We start from the raw sequence: 19,135 nt of genomic DNA on the forward strand, positions 1-19,135 counted from the left end.
AAGGAAATACATCATAAATAGAGCAGAACTAAATGGAATAAGGACAAAAATAATAGAAAAAAATCAATGTTACCTACTCTATGAAGCCTTCTCTAGTCAGCTTTGCCCACCCTCCACACAGCCATCACGTCTATACATGCTACTGCCTTGGCACTTGTGATTTCTTTGTAACATTTGGCTTTATTGCCAAGAAGCGCCTGAGGGAAAGGACTGTGTCATTTCTATCTGTAACTCTAATGCACATGTCTGGTAAATATAAGTTAATAAAAATTAGATAAGTGATGGAATTTCCACTATGGTGCAGTGGATTAAAAACCTAACTGCAGCAGCTCAGGTCACTGCCAGAGGTGCCCTGGCCCAGCGCAGTGGGTTAACAGATCCAGCATTGCCACAGCTGTACCTTGGACTCAATCCCTGGCCCAGGAACTTCCTTATGCTGCAGGTATGACCATAAAAAAACCTGATAAGTGGAGTTCCCGTCCTGGCGCAGCAGAAATGAATCTAACTAGGAATCATGAGGTTTCGGGTTCAATCCCTGGCCTCACTCAGTGGGTTAAGGATCCAGAGCAGCTGTGAGCTGTGGTGTAGGTTGCAGACGTGGCTCAGATCTGGTGTTGCTGTGGCTCTAACGTAGGCCAGCAGCTACATCTTCAATTAGACCCCTAGCTTGGGAACCTCCATGTGCCTTGGATGCGGCCCTAAAAAAGACAAAAGACAACAATAACAAAAAAATTAATAAGTGAATAAACACAAAGCACTATGAACCCATTAGGAAAAACCCATTTTACCATGCAGGAAAAATATAACAAGCAGAGCAACTGACTTCCAAAGGTTCACAGTCTAGTACTGGAGATACATACATGATAATAACCTTGTATACTCCACACTCTAAGTACAGAAATAGAGGGGGTTTTTTGTTGGGTTTTTTTTTTGCTTTTTTTAGGGTCGCACACGTGGCATACGGATGTTCCCAGTCTAGCGGTCTAATCGGAGCTAAAGCCGCCAGCCTACACCATAGCCACAACTCGGGATCCGAGCCGCGTCTGTGACCTACACCACAGCTCATGACAATGCCAGATCCTTAACCCACTAAGCGAGGCCAGGGATTGAACCGGCAACTTCATGGTTCCTAGTTGCATTTGTTTCCACTGCGCCACAACAGGAACTCCAGAAATACAGTTTTTAATCTTTTAAGATTGGAACTGGTAGTAGGTCAATGAATCAAACACAAATTGGTTCAAGTTAAAGCATATAAATATATGATGTATGTCAGTATTCCAAAGTCAGAACATGAACTCTTTTTTTTTTGTTTTTGGGGGTTTTTTTTTGGTTACACTAACTTTTTTTCAATTTAATTTTTATTTTATATTGGAGTATACTTGATTTACAATGTTGTGTTAGTTTCAGATGCACAGCAAAATGAAATCTTTTTCAGATTATTTTCCCAAATAGGTCATTACAGACTACTGAGTAGAGTTCCCTGTGCTGTACAGTAGGTCCTTGTTGATTATCTATCTTACACAGAGTGGTGTGTATATGTTCATCCCAAACTCCTAATTTATTCCTCTCCCCAATCTTTCCCCCTTGGTAACTCTAAGTTTTTTCTTCTGAGTCTTTGAGCCTGTTTCTGCTTTATAAATAAGTTCATTTGTATCATTTTTTAAGATTCCACATATAAGTGATGTCATATAATGTTTGTCTTTCTCTATCTGACTTACTTCGCTTAGCATGTTAATCTCTAGACCCATTCATGTTGCTGCAAATGGCATGATTTCATTCTTTTTATGGCTGAGTAATATTCCATTGCATGGATGTACCACTACTTCTTTATCTGTTTCTCTCTCAGTGACCATTTACGTTGCTTCCATATCTTGGCTACTGTAAATAGTGCTTCAATGGACACTGAGGAGCATATACTTTTTTGTGTGTGGGGAGGGGGGCACACCTGCAGTATGTGGAGGTTTCCAGAACAGGGACTGAACTCACACCACAGCGATAAAAGTGGAAAAAGTGGGCATCCTTGTCTCATTTCTGACCTTAGAGGAAATGCTTTCAGCTTTTCACCATTGAATATGATGTTAGCTGTGGGTTTGTCATATATGACCTTGGTTATGTTGAGGCAAGTTCCCTTTACACCCACTTTCTGAAGAGGTTTTATCATAAATGGGTGAATCTCATCAAAAGCTTTTTCTGCATTTATTGAGATGATCATATGATTTTTATTCTTCAGTTTGTTAATATGGTGTATCACACTGAATGATTTATGGATGTTGAAAAATTCTTGCATCCTTGGGATAATCCCACTTGATCATGGTATATCATCCTTTTAATGTGTTGTTGGATTCAGCTTGCTAGTATTCTGTTGAGGATTTTTGTATTTTTGTTCATCAGTAATATTGGTCTGTAATTTTCTTTTTTTGTGGTATCTTTATCTGGTTTTGGTATCAGGGTGTTAGTGGCTTCAAAGAACGAGTTTGGGAGTGTTCCTTATGCTGAAATTTTTGGGAAGAGTATCAGAAGGATAGAGGTTAACACTTCTCCAAATGTTTGATATAATTTGCTTGGGAAGCCATCTGGTCCTGGATTTTGTTTGTTGGAAGTTTTTACTTTTATTTAAAAATTTTTTTTCTATTTATGGATTTAATTTTATTTATGGATATAATTTTATATTTTAGAATAAATGTCTTTACACCGAGCATACTATTTTGCAACATACTCCATCCACTTAGCTAAACATATAGACTACCTTCCGATGCTATGGGGTGTTCTTTTATAACATAATTCTCAAGTACAGCATAGAGCTTCTCTGTGAAAACACCAAATGGCAGATGACCCTGGTGCTGCAGGAGGGCCTGGAGGCCCCGGGGACCCTGGAATGGGAGGCTGAGGCGGCTTCCGCAGAGGCTTTGGCAGCAGCGTTCTAGGCCAGGGTCGCGGCAGGGGCCAAGGCCTCAGAGGTGGTGGAGGCTAAGCTGAGGCCAAGGAGTGGCTCCCCATCACCAAGATGGGCCGCCTGGTCAAAGACATGAAGATCAAGTCTCTGGAAGAGATCTCTCTCTTCTCTCTGCCCATCAGGGAATCCAAGATCATTGACTTTTCCTGGGGGCACCCCTCAAGGATGAGGTTTTGAAGATCATGTCGGTGCCAAAGCAGACCCGTGCTGGTCAGCGGACCAGGTCAAGGCATTTGTTGCCACCGGAGATTACAACCGTAAACGTCGGTTTGGGCGTCAGGTGCTCTAAGGAGGTAGCCACCGCCATTCGTGGGGCCATCATTCTGGCCAAACTCTCCACTGTCCCCCTGCGGTGAGGCTACTGGGGGAACAAGGTCAGCAAGCCCCATACCGTCCCTTACAAGGTGACTGGCTGCCGTGGCTGCGTGCTGGTGTGCCTCATCCCTGCCCCCAGGGGCACTGGTTGTCTCAGCCCCTGTGCTCAAGAAGCTACTGATGACGGCGGGAATTGACGACTGCTACACCTCTGCCAGGGGCTGCACTGCCACCATGGGCAACTTCGCCAAGGCCACCTTTGATGTCATTTCCAAGACATACAGCTGTCTCACTCCTGATCTCTTGAAAGGGAGTGTTCACCAAGTCTCCATATCAGGAATTCACTGACCATCTTGTGAAGACCCACACCAGAGTTTCCGTGCAGAGGACCCAGGCTCCAGCTGTGGCCACCGCATAGTTCTATATGAGAACAATAAAATGAATGAAACTGGAGAAAAAAAAAAAGTACAGCACAGAATTTGTCGGAAGTTTTTAAATCACAGTTTCAATTTCAGTACTTGTGGTTGGTTTGTTGATATTTTCTATTTCTTCCTGGTTCAGTCTTGGAAGATTGGACCTTTCTAAGACTTTGTCCATTTCTTCTAGGTTGTCCATTATATTGGTATACAGTTGTAGTAGTTTCTTAGGATTGTTTGTATTTCTCTGGTGTCAGCTGTGACTTCTCTTTCATTTCTAATTGTATTGATTTGAGCCCTCTCCTTTTTTTTAATTAGTCTGGCTAAAAGTTTACCAATTTTTTAATCTTTTCAAAGAATTGGCTTTTAGTTTCATTATTGTTTTCTTCATCTCTATTTCATTTATTTCTGCTCTGTCTTTATGAGGTCTTTCAACTAACTCTGGGTTTTGTTTGTGCTAGTTGCTTTATATTATTATTATTATTTTGCTTTTTAGGGCCACCCATGCAGCATATGGAGGTTCCCAGGCTAGGGGTCAAACTGCAGCTGTAACTGCTGGCCTACGCCACAGCCACGCAAAATCTGAGCCACGTCTGTGACCTACACCACAGCTCACGGCAATGCTGGATCCTTACCCCACTGAGCAAGGCCGGGGATTGAACCTGTGTCCTCATGGATGCTAGTCAGATTCGTTAACCTCTGAGCCACGACGGGAACTCCCTCTCTAGTTGCTTTAGATGTAACGTTAGGTTGAGATTTTTTTTGTTTGTTTCCTGAGGTAAGACTGTATTGCTATGAACGTCCTTCTTATAACTGCTTTTGCTGTGTCCTACAGATTTTGAATTGTCATGTTTTCTTTTTTTCTTTTTAGGGCCACGCCCGCAGCATATGGAATTTCCCAGGCTAGGGGTCAAATCAGAGCCACAGCTGCCGACCTATAACACAGACACAGCAACACCAGATCCAAGCCACTTCTGTGACCTATGCCATAGCTCACAGCAACACCAGATCCTTAAGCCACTTAGTGGGGCCAGGGATCAAACCTGCATCCTCATGGATAATAGTTGGGTTCGTTCCCGCTGAGCCACAATGGGAACTCCAAATTGTCGTGTTTTCATTTATTTCTAGGTCTTCTTTACAATTTCTCCTTTGATTTCTTCAGTGATCCATTGGTTGTTTAGTAACATATTGTTTAGCCTCCATGTGTTTGTGTTTTTTAGGGTTTTTTTTCTTATAGTTGATTTCTAATCTCATAAGTGTTGTGCTTGGATGCTTGACATAATTTCAATTTTCTTAAATTTATCAAGGCTTGCTTTGTGGCCCAGAGTGTTATCTATCCCGAAGAATGTTCCATATGCACTTGAGAAGAATGCGTATTCTGCTGCTTTCATATAGAATGTTCTATAAATACCAATTAAGTCCCTCCAACCTAATGTGTCATTTAAAGCCTATGTTTCTTTATTTTCTATCTGGATGATCTATCTATTGATGTAAGCAGGGTGGTAAATTCCTTTACTATTATTGTGTTACTGTCAATTTCTCCTTTTATGGCTGTTAGCATTTGCCTAATGAGGAGCTCCTATGTTGGGTGCATACATTTATAATTTACAATTGTAAACTGTATATATTTACAGTTTTTATATCTTCTTCTTGGCTTGACTCCTTGATCATTATGTAACGTTCTTCCTAATCTCTCATAACAGTCTTTAAAGTCTACTTTGTGTAAAATGAGTGTTGCTACCCCAGCTTTCTTTTGATTTCGATTTGCATGGAAAAACTTTTTCCATCCCCTCACTTTCAGTCTGTATGTGTCCCTAGATCTGAAGTGGGTCTCTTGTAGACAACACATACATAGGTCTTGTTTTTGTATCCTTTCAGCCAGCCTATGCCTTTTGGCTGGAGCATTTAATCCATTTTCATTTAAGGTGGTTATGGATATTTATGTTCTTACTGCCATTTTGTTAACTGCTTTGGATTTATTTTTATAGTCTTTTTTCTTCCTTTCCTCTTTTGTTCTCTTCTCTTGTGATTTGATGACTACCTTTAGTGTTGTTTTTGGATTGCTGTTTCTTCTCATGTGTGTATCTACTGTAGATTTTTGGTTTGTGGTTTCCACGAGTTTTTTATATAGCTGTCCACATGCATACAAGATTGCTTTAAGTTGGTGGTCCCTTAATTTCAAATGCATTTCCAAAATCCTGCTTTTGTACTCTCCTCACGACTGCTGGTTTTGATACCCTATTTGTGTGAAGGTAGATGATTTCCTCCTTCACTATATGTTTGCCTTTACCATGAGCCTTCCCATTTGTAATTTTCTTTTCCCTTTTTTTTTTTTTTTTTTTTTTGTCTTTTAACCTTTTCTTGAGCTGCTCCCGTGGCATATGGAGGTTCCCAGGCTAGGGGTCTCATTGGAACTATAGCCACCGGCCTACGCCAGAGCCACAGCAACGTGGGATCCGAGCCGCGTCTGCAATCCACACCACAGCTCATGACAATGCCAGATCCTTAACCCACTGAGCAAGGCCAGGGATCGAACCTGCAACCTCATGGTTCCTAGTCAGATTCGTTAACCACTGCACCACAACAGGAACTCCCCCATTTGTAATTTTCTTATTTCTAATTATGGCCCTTTCTTTTCTGCCTAGAGAAGTTGCTTCAGCGTTTGTTGTAAAGCTGATTCGGTGGTGCTGAGTTCTCTTAACTTTTGCTTATCTGTTTATCTTTTGATTTCTCCATTGAATCCAAATGAGAGCTCTGTTAGGTACAGCATACTTGTTGACAGGTTTTTCCCTTTCATCACATTAACTATATCATGCGGAGTTCCCGTCGTGGCGCAGTGGCTAACGAATCCAACTAGGAACCAAGAGGTTGCGGATGGGTTTGATCCCTGGCCTTGCTCAGTGGGTTAACGATCCGGAATTGCCGTGAGCTGTGGTGTAGGTTGCAGACGCGGCTCGGATCCCGCGTTGCTGTGGCTCTGGCATAGGCCGGCGGCTACATCTCCGATTCGGCCCCTAGCCTGGGAACCTCCATATGCCGTGGGAGTGGCCCAAGAAATAGCAAAGAAGACAAAAAATAAAACAAAAAATAAATATATCATGCCACTACCTCTTGGTCTTCACAGTTTCTACTGAAAAATCAGCTGATAACCTCATGGGGGTTCCTGTGTGTGTTATTTGTTTCTTGCACCATTTGCTTTCAATATTTTCTCTTTTTCTTTAATTTTGATCAGTATGATTAATATGTGTTCTGGGGTGTTCCTCCTTGGGTTTATCCTGTATAGGACTCACTGTGCTTCCTGGACTTGAATTAGTGTTTCCTTTCCCATGTTAAGGAAACTGTTGGCTATTATCTCTTCAAAGATTTTCTCAGGCACTTTCTCCCTCTCTTATCCTTCTTGGACCCCTAAAACATGAATTTTGGTGCATTTAGTGTTATCCCAGAGGTCTCTTAGACTGTCCTCATTTCTTTTCATTCTTTTTTCTTTATTCTGTTCTATGGATTTTCACCAACATATGTCTTCCGACTCATTTGTTCTTCCACTTCATTTATTCTGTTATTGATTTCTTCCAGTGTATTGTTAAACATTTCTTGTATCTTCTTGGTCTGTGCCTCCTTTTTTTTTTTTTTTTTTCCATTGCTTAGGCTGCTCCTGCGGCATATAGAGGTTCCCAGGCTAGGGGTCTAATCGGAGCTGTTGTTGCCGGCCTACACCAGAGCCACAGCAACACGGGATCCGAGCCACATCTGTGACCTACCCCACAGCTCATGGCAGTGCCAGATCCTTAACCCACTGAACGAGGCCAGGGATCAAACCCGCAACCTCATGGTTCCTAGTCAGATTCATTAACAACTGCGCCACGACGGGTACTCCAGTGCCTCCATTTTTTCCCCAAGAGCTTGGATCATTCTTACTAACATTACTCTGAATTTTTGTTGTTGTTGTTGTTGTTGCTATTTCTTGGGCCACTGCCGCGGCATATGGAGGTTCCCAGGCTAGGGGTTGAATCGGAGCTGTAGCCACCGGCCTACGCCAGAGCCACAGCAACGCGGGATCCGAGTCGCGTCTGCAACCTACACCAGCAACGCGGGATCCGAGCCGCGTCTGCAACCTACACCACAGCTCACGGCAACGCCGGATCGTTAACCCACTGAGCAAGGGCAGGGACCGAACCCGCAACCTCATGGTTCCTAGTCGGATTCATTAACCACTGCGCCACGACGGGAACTCCTACTCTGAATTTTTTTTTCAGGTACATTGCCTATCTCCACATCACTTAGTTGTTTTTCTGGTGTTTTATCTTTTCCTTCACCTGGAACATCTTTCTCTGCCATCTTACTTTGCTTAACTTTCTTTGTATTCTCCATTCCACAGGCTGCAGGAGTGTAGTTCCTCTTGCTTCTGCTGTCTGCCCCCTGGTGGGCGAGGTTGGTTCAAGGGTTTAAGCAGGCTTCCCAGTGGGAGGGGCTGGTGCCTGTCCACTGGTGGGTGTGAATTCTTCTTCTGAAGCATGGGCCTGCTCCAAGATTGCAGTCTTCAAAGTGTACTGAAGATGTAAATACAAGTGTGAAGCCACCTAGTACAGACGCTTCCCAGGTTTTTATAGTTTTTTCCCCCAAATTTTACAGTGGTTTCACCCACGTGAAATTTACTAATGTAGTTTTTAGAGAGTATCTTACTGAGTCTTTCCAAAACATTCAAACAAACTTTCTAGGGAAACCTCGTGCAGTCCATTTCATCCATTTACATAAAATTTAATAAAGGGACAAATTATTAGAACATATAAGGCATAAAGAGATTTAGGAACAAACCTTGATAAGTTTACAACTCAGCTGGTGAGAGGAGATAAGCCCATGTGTAGTAGAGAGAAGGTGCTGAGTGCTGGGAGTTCCAAGTAAAAAGCTCTTCATGAGTGATGGAGTGTCAGCTCATTTGAGAACAGATTACATGGGGGTGAGTTAAGAAAGCTCTGTCTATACTACAATAGAAGTGGAAACAACATGCTATCGGAAGATGGAGTGGAAATCTGATGATCAAATTTAGAAAGGCTTCCTGAAGGACATGAATACAACATGAATTGTGAAGTAGAGGGTATTCCAAATGGAGGGCCCCACCTACAGGAGAAATACCTAGCACCTAGCTAAGGAACGGAAAAGGGACCTATTAAACTAGAGCCAAGGCCTTATGCCAAGGTAGGAGGGGTGGCCCAGGAGGCTTCTAAATGAAAGACAATCCATTTTAACCCTCCTCAACTTATTTATGTACTCAGATCAGATCAAAACTAGACCAACATAAGCTAGTCTGAAAAGGGCCTAGCTCTCAGAATACTGTTTCTATTCTGTGTTTAAAGTAGAAAATGACACTGTTTGCTCCCCCTTCTTTCCCGTTTTCCTGTTTCAGTTCTCTATCAGGGCACTCTCCCTAATGAAACAGATACCCATATTAATGGCTCCTCCTGAATAGAACTTACCTACTCCTGGTTCCTTACCAAGGAAGAGTTGAAAGGTTTGGGCTGAGCCTCAAGCCATTGTCTGAACAGAAAGGAGAGTCAACTCCATACCCACATAAGCCTCTTGAGGCTAAGGGCTTTTCTAGAACTCCCCAGTGGATGCCCTTCCTCAGACAATTCTCCTAGCTAGAATAGAGCATGTTCCTCTCTGGCATACGCCATCTAAGACTCTACCTGGAAAGGCGAAAGTTTAAGTATTGGAAATCTGTTTTACTTTGTTTAGGGAGAGCTATTGTTTATCGGAGAATAAAAATAGGTTTTTTACTGCTAGCTGTACTGTCCTGTATAAAGTTATCTTGCAATTACTAATCTCTGTGTGCCTCAGGTTACCTCCTCTTCTAAATACGAATAATAGTAGTAGTTATCTCATAGAATTGTGTATCAGTCAGGGTCCCTAAAGGAAACAGATATTACACTCACATTAGAGTAAATTGAGGCCTAATTACAAATGCTTACACAGTGACAGGTCACACTACAGGACAGTTCAGAAACCTCGGGCCAGCAGCCAAAGAGTTATTACCACTCTTTGGTCTGAAAGGGTGAGAAGTTACAGAAGCTACTGGAATCCAGAAGGGGAAAGAGTCTTGTGGAGCAAGATATCATGCGAGGATAGTGACCTTCGGTTCAGGGAAAGACCAAGCCTAAGTGACCTGTTGGGAGAGGGCTGGGGCAGGGGGACACAGCACACCCTGACCTAAGCCCCTACTTGCTTTCTCTGAGGTTCTTCAGGCTCCCTCCCATGGGCGCATGTTTTGGAACAGGACAGGCCCACGTTCATACAAAGAGTGAGGTGGAGAAAAGCGGAGGATGCATGTGGAGGCCAAACAAAAGAGAGGAGATGAAAGGAGGCAACGGTCACCAAGGTTGCCCAGCACATGGAAAGCACCACATGTTTTAAGTGTGAACTATTAAATCACCTAACATGTCTTAGGCCATTTTGTGTTCGTTGGATTTTGTTTCTTGAGCTAGTCTGATTTTTTTCGTTTAAAAGGAAAGGTGATCCCACTTATTATTCTACAGCTGCCGTGTTTGCGCTTCTGCCATCCTGTTTAATCTATACTTTCTCTTCCGTATGCTTTTTTGGGTGATTTCCTTTGTTTTCTGTCTTTCGGTGTATGGACTACATTTGCTTCCTTTTTATTTTCTCCAGGGTTTTAAAACACTATTGGTGGCTGTTTTTTAAGTTTTCAAGCGTGTTCTTTAGCCTACTCTTGTTTAAAGAGTAGACTCAATTGTGAAATAGGAAACACATGATCGATTCAAGGGCCTAAGTGCAAACATCTGATGCCCAGCCCACCCTTTCCCTCCACCAATTTGTTGCTCAGACAATTTCACAAACAGCAAGAGAAAACCCCTCCTCCATCTGGGAACTAAAAGGAGTCCAACAACACGCCCAAAGCTTCTAATTTCCCTGGGGTTTTACAGTCGCTGCAGAGCCAAGTGAAGAGGCCTGCCAGTTGGGCCACCATCCCACGATCACTATCTTTCGCCGCAGAAAGCAGCTTCCCTGCCTTTCCATGACATCACAGTAAGCACTCCCACCCGCAGCTCCACGAGGCAGCAGCAGTGGGACTGCTCCCTATGCCGGGATATGCAGGAAGACAGAGCAAGCCGGACACCAAGGCCACGCATGGCTCATGGAGCCACTGGCAGGCTATTTTACTACATAAGAATCAATAAAAAGAGAAGAAAACTAAAAAGTGAGAAAAGGAGATATTTTAAAGAGTAAAAAGTGAGGAGAGAAGTAGTAGGAGAAATTAAGTCACAGGACTGCAGAAAGTAGAGCCACTCAGCAAGAGCAACCTTGTCTTCCCAGAGAAGTTGTGTCTTCCTAGAGCATGCTTCCCTTCCACCCTGCGGCAAAATGCGGCTGTGTTAATTCCGGCTTATCAGGTAGTCATTCCACAAGCATTTTCTGAATACCTGTCATGTGCGAGGCAGTGTGCTAGCAAATTAGGAACCACTAGGCTGGACATTCCCAGTCTGAAAGCAGGAATTCCTGTAATAATGGATGGTGTTGCCTAAGATGCAAGCAGATTAAAATGATGAAAGAATACCCAAGTTCCAACTCACCTTGGAAGCTCTGATATCTAAAGCAACCTCTTACCCGCCTTGGCCGCACTCCGACTCTGGCCATTTGGTGTTAGCAGCTCCCACACGTTCCTGTCCAGGGAGAGGCACACATCTGACAAAGATGGAGTTACCTTCAGTTTTCTGTCTCCAGTGCAACGGAATTGATGGTGATGAGCTCAATGCAGATGAAACTGAGCATGAGGAGAAGAGGGGACTCATTCTGAAGGACCAGGAAGAAACCATCCTGGACACAGGCTCCACATGGAAATCTCTTCAAAAGGACATTGAGACTCTCAAACATCTTGGTTGTCTCGCTGGGAGCGTGATGCCACATGACGGCTTTATCTGTTGCATGCTGTATGGCCAGCGAGCCCTCTTTATTGTATCCTGTGTGAGAAAATAGTGGACATCAAGCAGAAGAGATTAAGAATGAAGATGCCAAACACCTGATAATTCCGATGGGTCATGACTAGACATTCCTCACAGAGAGGAGTAGAAAAGCCAAGCCCTGGGAGTTCCTGTCGTGGTGCAGTGGTTAACGAATCCGACTAGGAACCATGAGGTTGCGGGTTCGGTCCCTGCCCTTGCTCAGTGGGTTAAGGATCCGGCGTTGCCATGAGCTGTGGTGTAGGTTGCAGACGCGGCTCGGATCCCGCGTTGCTGTGGCTCTGGCGTAGGCTGGTGGCTACAGCTCCAATTGGACCCCTAGCCTGGGAACCTCCATATGCCGCAGAAGTGGCCCAAAGAAATAGCAAAAAAAAAAAAAAAAAAAAAAAAAAAAAGACAAAAAAAAGAGGCATTCCCATAGCCAAGATGTTACAGTATAGAAGAAAGAGCAGAAAGTCACGACAGGACCCTGGTGGCCAAGTAGGGGTGTCCTCTATCAGGAAGTGGGATACAGGAGTTCTGGGCAGACAAACCAAGGAATATCCAATACAACACTCTCCCAGGAGGGGCCACATCTTCTATTCCAGTACTCGGGCTTCTGGGAAAGGGGGTCTGTTCTGCAGTTGTGCCCAGCTAGCACATGTGAGATCGTTAAATTCAGAGCACTCGGAAGACACAGCTCTCCTCACCTGCTGCGACCTGTCTCTGAGTTGTCACTGCTGTGTCCAAGGGTTAGGGTTATTCAATTTGCCTGCCAAGCCTCAAAAACTATCTTTACCCATAAGCAATCCCTCGTTTCAGTACAGCACAGTTGGTGTGCTGAGGTTGGCTTTGGGGAACAATGGATTGAAAGGCAAAGAGTTTCAGCTCCAGAGTCTTCTAAGAGATAACGGCCCCACTTCCAAGCAAGGGTCACAGCCCTCCATACGGGCAGAGAAGCAGGGGACATGGCAGCACTGGAACAGAGGAGATCGAGGGCTTCTGATGTCCTAGACCTAGGCAGGCCGCTGGATCTGTCAGGATGAAAAAGGCAGGAACAAGTTGTTGATGGTAAAATTCTGAGAACGGTTACATATTCTTGATTGCATGTAGAAGTTCTATTGCGGAACTGCTGATATCTTTTCTAGAATCACATGAAAACCCTGGGACTTAGATTCCCACGTGGTGGGTTTAAAGCTGAAAGCTTCAGGTCAATTCTGTGGTCACTCAACAAGGTGGTACAGACTGTCAGCTTAATGTTATAAATCAGTTAGTTCCCTAGAGGACAGTCACCCTAAACCCTTACAAAAAGGGAGGCCAAAAGGTGACAGTGAAGCGGAGGGCATGAGCCCAAGAGCAGCCTGGTTCGTGGACCTTCAGGCAAGAAAATGAGGCCTGTTGTGAAGGAGGGAGGAGCAGGTGTCTACATTGTCCCATTCTTCTCCTATAGCCTGCAGAAAGCTAAAAGCAAATACACTTTTTTTTTTTAAAACAGAAAAGTTAACACATACAGAAACATAAAGAAGGCACTCGTTCCTATAAAATGCTTCCATCCTTCCTCAAACAATTGAGTATCATAAAACAATCAAATGCATAACTACCGGTCTAGCTTACTCTAGAATGAAAGCATTTCACCGAAGGCCACATTTCTAAACATAACTCCTTCAACCTCCAAGTGTTCAAACAGCAAAAACCACAGAGAGCGTTATAAATATGGTACAAAAGTGGCTCTGCTCTCCCAGGCGCTCCCCCATCCGAATGCCCATAGTCCCGGGGTTCTTGGCCTAGGTTAGGAGGGTAAAGAAAGGATGTGCTCTAGCCTCGAAAGTCATCTGGATGGAACATTATCTTCAGGGATACATAATTCCTCTGAAAGTAACTGAAGCGCAACTAATACTTAACCTAAGAAGAATAAAGAGAAACAAATAATCAGTCATGAGATCATGAAACTCAGAAGAGGAACAGGATGGAGCGAGGGTGTGCCCGATGTCAGCCGCGACTAGAGGAAAGGCACCCGCGTGGCAGATGTCCCTCTGGGCAGCACACTGTGGTGGTGGTCTTCCTTGCACCCTGCTGTGACCCTCCTAAGAAACAGACAATGGGCTCTGAGTCCCCATCATGAAAGGAGTGCTGCAGAATGGTTCCGAGTGCAGGCTCTGGAGCCAGACCACCTGGATTCAAAACCCAATTTCCTAATGAATAGCCATGGCACCTTGGGCAAGTAACCTAATCTTCTTGCCTCAGCTTCCTCATCAGTAAAATGGGAGTGATGCTTAGTTTTGTTTTGTTTTTTCGCCACGCCCATGGTACGTGGAAGTTCCAGGGCCAGGGATCAAACCCGTGCCACAGCAGTGACCCAAGCCACGGCAGAGACAACACTGGATCCTTAACCACTAGGCCACCAGGGAACTCCAGGAATGATGTTAATAGTACCTACCTCAAGAGGCACTGTGCGATCAAGTAAGACAGCCCCTGTGATGAGCCTGGCATCAGGAAGTGTTTGAAAAATGCTTTGTCTCCATCTACCAACACCCCATGCAAGTTCTAGCTATTGACTTTCGGCAGACTGTACAGCACAATACAAAAGCTATACACTAGTGGTTTTCCCATCCGAAAACAGAAACCAAGTATTCTGATCTTTAAAACACTGCCTTTTCCTTAAACAAGTGAATCTACCACATCTGAAGTCTGCGAGGACAGAAATAATGACAGTAACTATCACTTCTGGAAAAGGCCTCTGCTCCGGGCTCCGTGCACTTTATAGGCATCAATTAATTTACTCTTCCCAATAGTTCTCCGAGTTAGGAACTACTATCAATCCCACCACACTGATAAGGAAACTGGGGACCAGGAATGTTAGTGACTGTCCCAAAGGTACACAGTAGGACGCTGCAGAGCTGGGCCTCCAGTCTATGGAGTCTGGCACCAGGGCTCACTTCTGTAATCCAGCAGTTGAACATATGCCATCCTGTACCCTCAGGAAAGAGACGTGCTCCACAAAATGTCTTCTCTTTGAAAGAATCTGGAAACTGGAAGGGATTGCCAAGTCCAGGATGGAAGACATAAAATCAGAAGTATCTTATCTTCTCTGGAAGTAAGATGGCCAGCAGCTGACAAAGCAGACGAGGAGCAGCTCAGGTAACAAGACTCCTTAGTGAACTCGTGCTCAAGGCTGAGTGGCACAAGGCCTGATGGAAAAGATGCCCCTTACCTTAGGTGGCAAAAGTTCACTGCTGCCATTGAAGCTATGATCAAAAACAATTCCAATCAATATGTAGGCGGCTTTGGGATCCTGAATTATGTACTTTTCAAATGAAGGCACCGAAGGGTGGCCTAGAACTAGAGAGAGAAAAACCCAGTCAGTGTGTGGCTGCTGGGAAGGCAGATGCTGCCCAACTCTCCGCTTTCTACCACAGGAGAAATGGGGCGGCCAGCTTTTCACCCGAGGGATGGCAAATGTCTTTCATTCTGCAAACGAATGGGTGCATCTTGTGTGAGTGCCTGGTGCTGCGCTCGGCAGCGGGAGCACAGCGTCAAATGCCGACAGCCTAAACCTCTGTGGGTTCTGCAGGCTCTGGTAGTCCTGTGCTCAGCTGGGTGGCACTTAGGGCTGTGGTGGAGCGAACACAGTTCTTGTCCACATTAGTAGAGGAAATGATGGCTCCATTCTCGCCATGGTTAAAACCACCAAAAGGGAAACGAAATCCACGAGGAAATATAACCGCTCTGATGAGAGACGTCGCTTCTACAGTCGACTGCCCTCACATCTGACTGGCTAATACAGGATTCTCCCCGGAAATGACTCTTCCTCAGAATGCTTAGCAGGCAGCGTTCCTGGGTGTAACGTCTGCCTCCCTGTAGGGACCCAGAAGCCGTGAGACCCCTGTGCCTTGGTCCTGTGGCTCAGACAGGTCACTAATCCGTGCCCAAGTTTGCTCCTTCTTGTTTCCCGGCTTGTAACTAGAGAACTCGTTCACGCTGGAAGCGGGTCTTCTTTCGGGAATCTCGTCTACATTTTTTTCTTTTCCTCCCCTCTTTTGTCTCCTTCCTACCTTCTAGAAAGCCGAGTGGCTGGGACTCCCGGACCTGCCCTGTCCTTTACGACTGTCCCAGCATCTTCCACACTTCCACTTCCTTATCTCTTTGCTTTCATTCTCAAAGGTTTCCTCAACGTCATCTTCCCCATCACCGATAGGGGATGACCCTTCCACAGACATGCCCATGTCATTATTTCCAGGAAAGGAATCCAATAGGGTTAGGGTTACGGTTAAATCACTTTAAATTTCTAAGTCCCCTTTCTGTTTCTTTCACTGTTTCATTTTCACAGGGGGTCTGGTTTTGTTTTGGCGTGGCAATGCTTTTCTCAAGTATCTCTGAAAATACTGTTTTTATTACCTACATTAAAAGAAACAGGGCATGCACACAGCAAAAATTCGAATGATTGGTGAGGTCATTCGCCTACCATCAGCCCCCTGTTCTTCCATCATGACACAATTTCTGCAAGCCAATTTCTTTTGTATATTTTGTGACACGCTTTTGGCCGTGATGGAGTAACAGAGATATAATTTGCCCTCTTACCAAAAATAGCCAGAAAACTGGACAGGAGAGAAAAGAATGGAGTGTTTCAGACAATGAACAAGACGTCCCACAGCGTGATAACTCCTGAGAAAAAAGCCACGAGCAAGGCGACCACAGAGATTGCCCTGGTTTTCTGTCTGGAGGCCCGTTTCGCACCATAAAACCAGGAGGAGAAACCCGAGTGGAACACAGCCCAGCGTCAGCGCTGGCGGCGATGAGAGTCTAGAGTGTGAAAGGGCTGCAAGCTGCAGGGCAGAACTCCCCACAGGAGCAGGCCGCGTGTGGAAACAGCCCCAGAAGTCTGCGCACAGGACCCCGCTACTGAGAGATGCCCTGCCTGGGTGGACTGGCGGGACGAGCCAAGGGGAGCCCAGAACCCACCTGAGACCGGGTGGCATCGGAGTTCTCACCTGCCTGTGGGACGCTTCCTGGGGATCACCTGAGGCATTTAGAAGAGTCACACCTTTGTAATGGGATACGTTATCTTTAAAAGCTATTCTACACCTTCTGCCGGCCAAAAAAAAAAAAAAAAAAGGTTAAAAACAAGTCTTGCAAGGCGTATTGGACTTTTATCTGTCGGAACAAAGCAAAACAACCGCTTGATCCACAAAAGTTAGGACTTGATCCAGTTTTCAAAGCGTAGGAGCAAGACTTTTGTTTCTCAACCCTCAGAATCACTTCCTTGGTGTCCTAAGACAGCTGTGGGCACTTCCTGGGACTACAGACTTCCTAGTCAAGTCCAGAATTGAATAACAAGGGCCACGTCTCTTAACCTCTCTCCTATATTCTGTCATTGCTTCTCTCTCTGCGTTGTGTTCTGAAACTTTCCTTCAGATCTATTTTTTCAGTTCACCAGTTTTAGCGTCGGCTGAATTTTATATTTTGATTACTTTGTTTGATTACTTTGTTTTTCATTTCTAGAAGTTCTCTTTGGTTCTTTTTTTCCCCTCACGTGAAGGGAGCACAGCGGTGAAGTGACTTTTTATGTGAAATGCCACCTACAAATACATTCAGGCTGTCTTTTACTCTGTACATCTAGTAAAAGCAGTGATCTTACAAGGGCAGGCCAATCATTCCGTTGTCTGAACCCTTCTTCTGGCTCTGCTTTTGCGTCTGTGGCTCATGCTCATCTTTACGCTTGCAGTCTTGCCTCCTGGTGTCTGTCACTGACCAGGATTCACTTGCGGCCACCCTTCTTGAGAGGCAGAATCACGGTGTGTTCTTCCAGAGAAGGTTTACATTTGCATCTGGCAGTTGACATCTCCCTCCATGCTTTGAGGGATTTTCTCTTTTTTGACAACCAGGTGTTGTGAATTTGAGCTACAAATTTCAGGGATGGGAGCTTTTGCTGCTTTGCTCAGTTCATAAGCAACCCTCCATGGAGTTCCTGGTGTGGCTCAGCAGGTTAAGAACCTAACATAGTGTCTGTGAGGATGCAGGTTCGACCCCTGGCCTCACTCAGTGGATGAAGGATCCGAAAAGCTGCGTGTGGCTCACAAATATGGCTCAGATCTGGTGTCAGCATGCCTGTGGCGTAGGCCAGCAGCTGCATCTCCAATGTGACCCCTAGTCCAGGAACTTCCATAAGCCCCAAGAAGAAGAGAAGGAGAAGCAACCTTCCCTGCAGCCCCTCAGGGGTGGGATGAAGCAGGTTTTCTTCTGGCTCAACCTGATGCTAAGAGTACAGGCATCAGGGGCTCAGCTTTACGGGGAGATGGTCTCCTGTGAGACTTCCCACTTTGAATGAGCCTTGACTTTTTCTTCTTTTCCCCTGCACCTTATGAGGCTTGAAATTACAGCTCAGTTTCCCCTCGTATGAAGCAGCTTTTATAAGAAGCAATTTAAAGACTCCGCTGACCTCTCTGGGTTCTTTTCCCTCACCTAGATTTTTTTTTTTTTTTTAAGAAAAATATCTAAGAATATAGGAGTTCCCGTCGTGGCACAGTGGTTAACGAATCCGACTAGGAACCATGAGGTTGCGGGTTCGGTCCCTGCCCTTGCTCAGTGGGTTAACGATCCGGCGTTGCTGTGAGCTGTGGTGTAGGTTGCAGACGCGGCTCGGATCCCGCGTTGCTGTGGCTCTGGCGTAGGCCGGTGGCTACAGCTCCGATTCGACCCCTAGCCTGGGAACCTCCATATGCCGAGGGAGCGGCCCTAGAAATAGCAAAAAGACAAAAAAAAAAAACCTAAGACTATAGAAATATGTTAACAATGCAGTAAATAAAAAGTAGACTACTGAAGAGTTCATACAAGATGATCCTATTTTCATTAGAAAAAGGACAGGAAAGATGTATACCAAGGTTGAATTTAATTTATTATTTTATTTATTTTTGGCCATGCATGAGGCCGATGGACAAGGGATGGAACCCAGGCTACACCAGTGAGCAAAGCTGTGCAGTGACAACACAAGAAAGATCCAGGCTAGGGGTCAAACTGGAGCTGCAGCCACCTGTCTACACTGCAGCCACAGCAACACAGCAACACAGGATGTGAGCCACGTCTGCAACCTTCACCACAGCTCATGGCAACACCAGACCGCCAACTCACTGAGTGAGGCCAGGGATCTAACGTGCATCCTCACGGATCCTGTGGGGCTTGTTTCTGCTGAGCCTCCAGAGCTCCCTCCCAAGGTTTTGAACAGCACTCACATCTGGGTTGTAGAGTTATGAGTAAATTTTCCTTTTTTCCTATACGTATATGTTCTCTGTTGTTTCCTTATCCGTATTTAGGTTTCTTTTTAAACATAAACACACACACACACATATTTGGTTAAACTGCACAAAGTAGTATGTGCATAGAAAAGTATACAAAACACAACTGCTCAGTTTAACGAACAGTTGTAAAATTAACATCTAAATGATCACCATTTGGATCAAGAAATAAAATATTTTTACCCTATTTTATTCATCCTGATAGTTCCTCAG

General features: G+C 44.8%; 1 pseudogene across 1 annotated transcript; it reads left to right on the forward strand.

Annotated features, from left to right (window-relative positions):
- The first annotated feature begins 2,821 nt into the window (after positions 1-2,821).
- LOC125127591 (40S ribosomal protein S2-like) lies at positions 2,822-3,721 on the forward strand (annotated as a pseudogene). The gene has a single exon (XR_007134994.1). The product of XR_007134994.1 is annotated as a 40S ribosomal protein S2-like (transcript).
- The last annotated feature ends 15,414 nt before the right edge of the window (positions 3,722-19,135 follow it).

This window comes from Phacochoerus africanus, chromosome 5 (genome assembly GCF_016906955.1).
Source record: "Phacochoerus africanus isolate WHEZ1 chromosome 5, ROS_Pafr_v1, whole genome shotgun sequence".
NCBI lineage: Eukaryota > Metazoa > Chordata > Mammalia > Artiodactyla > Suidae > Phacochoerus > Phacochoerus africanus.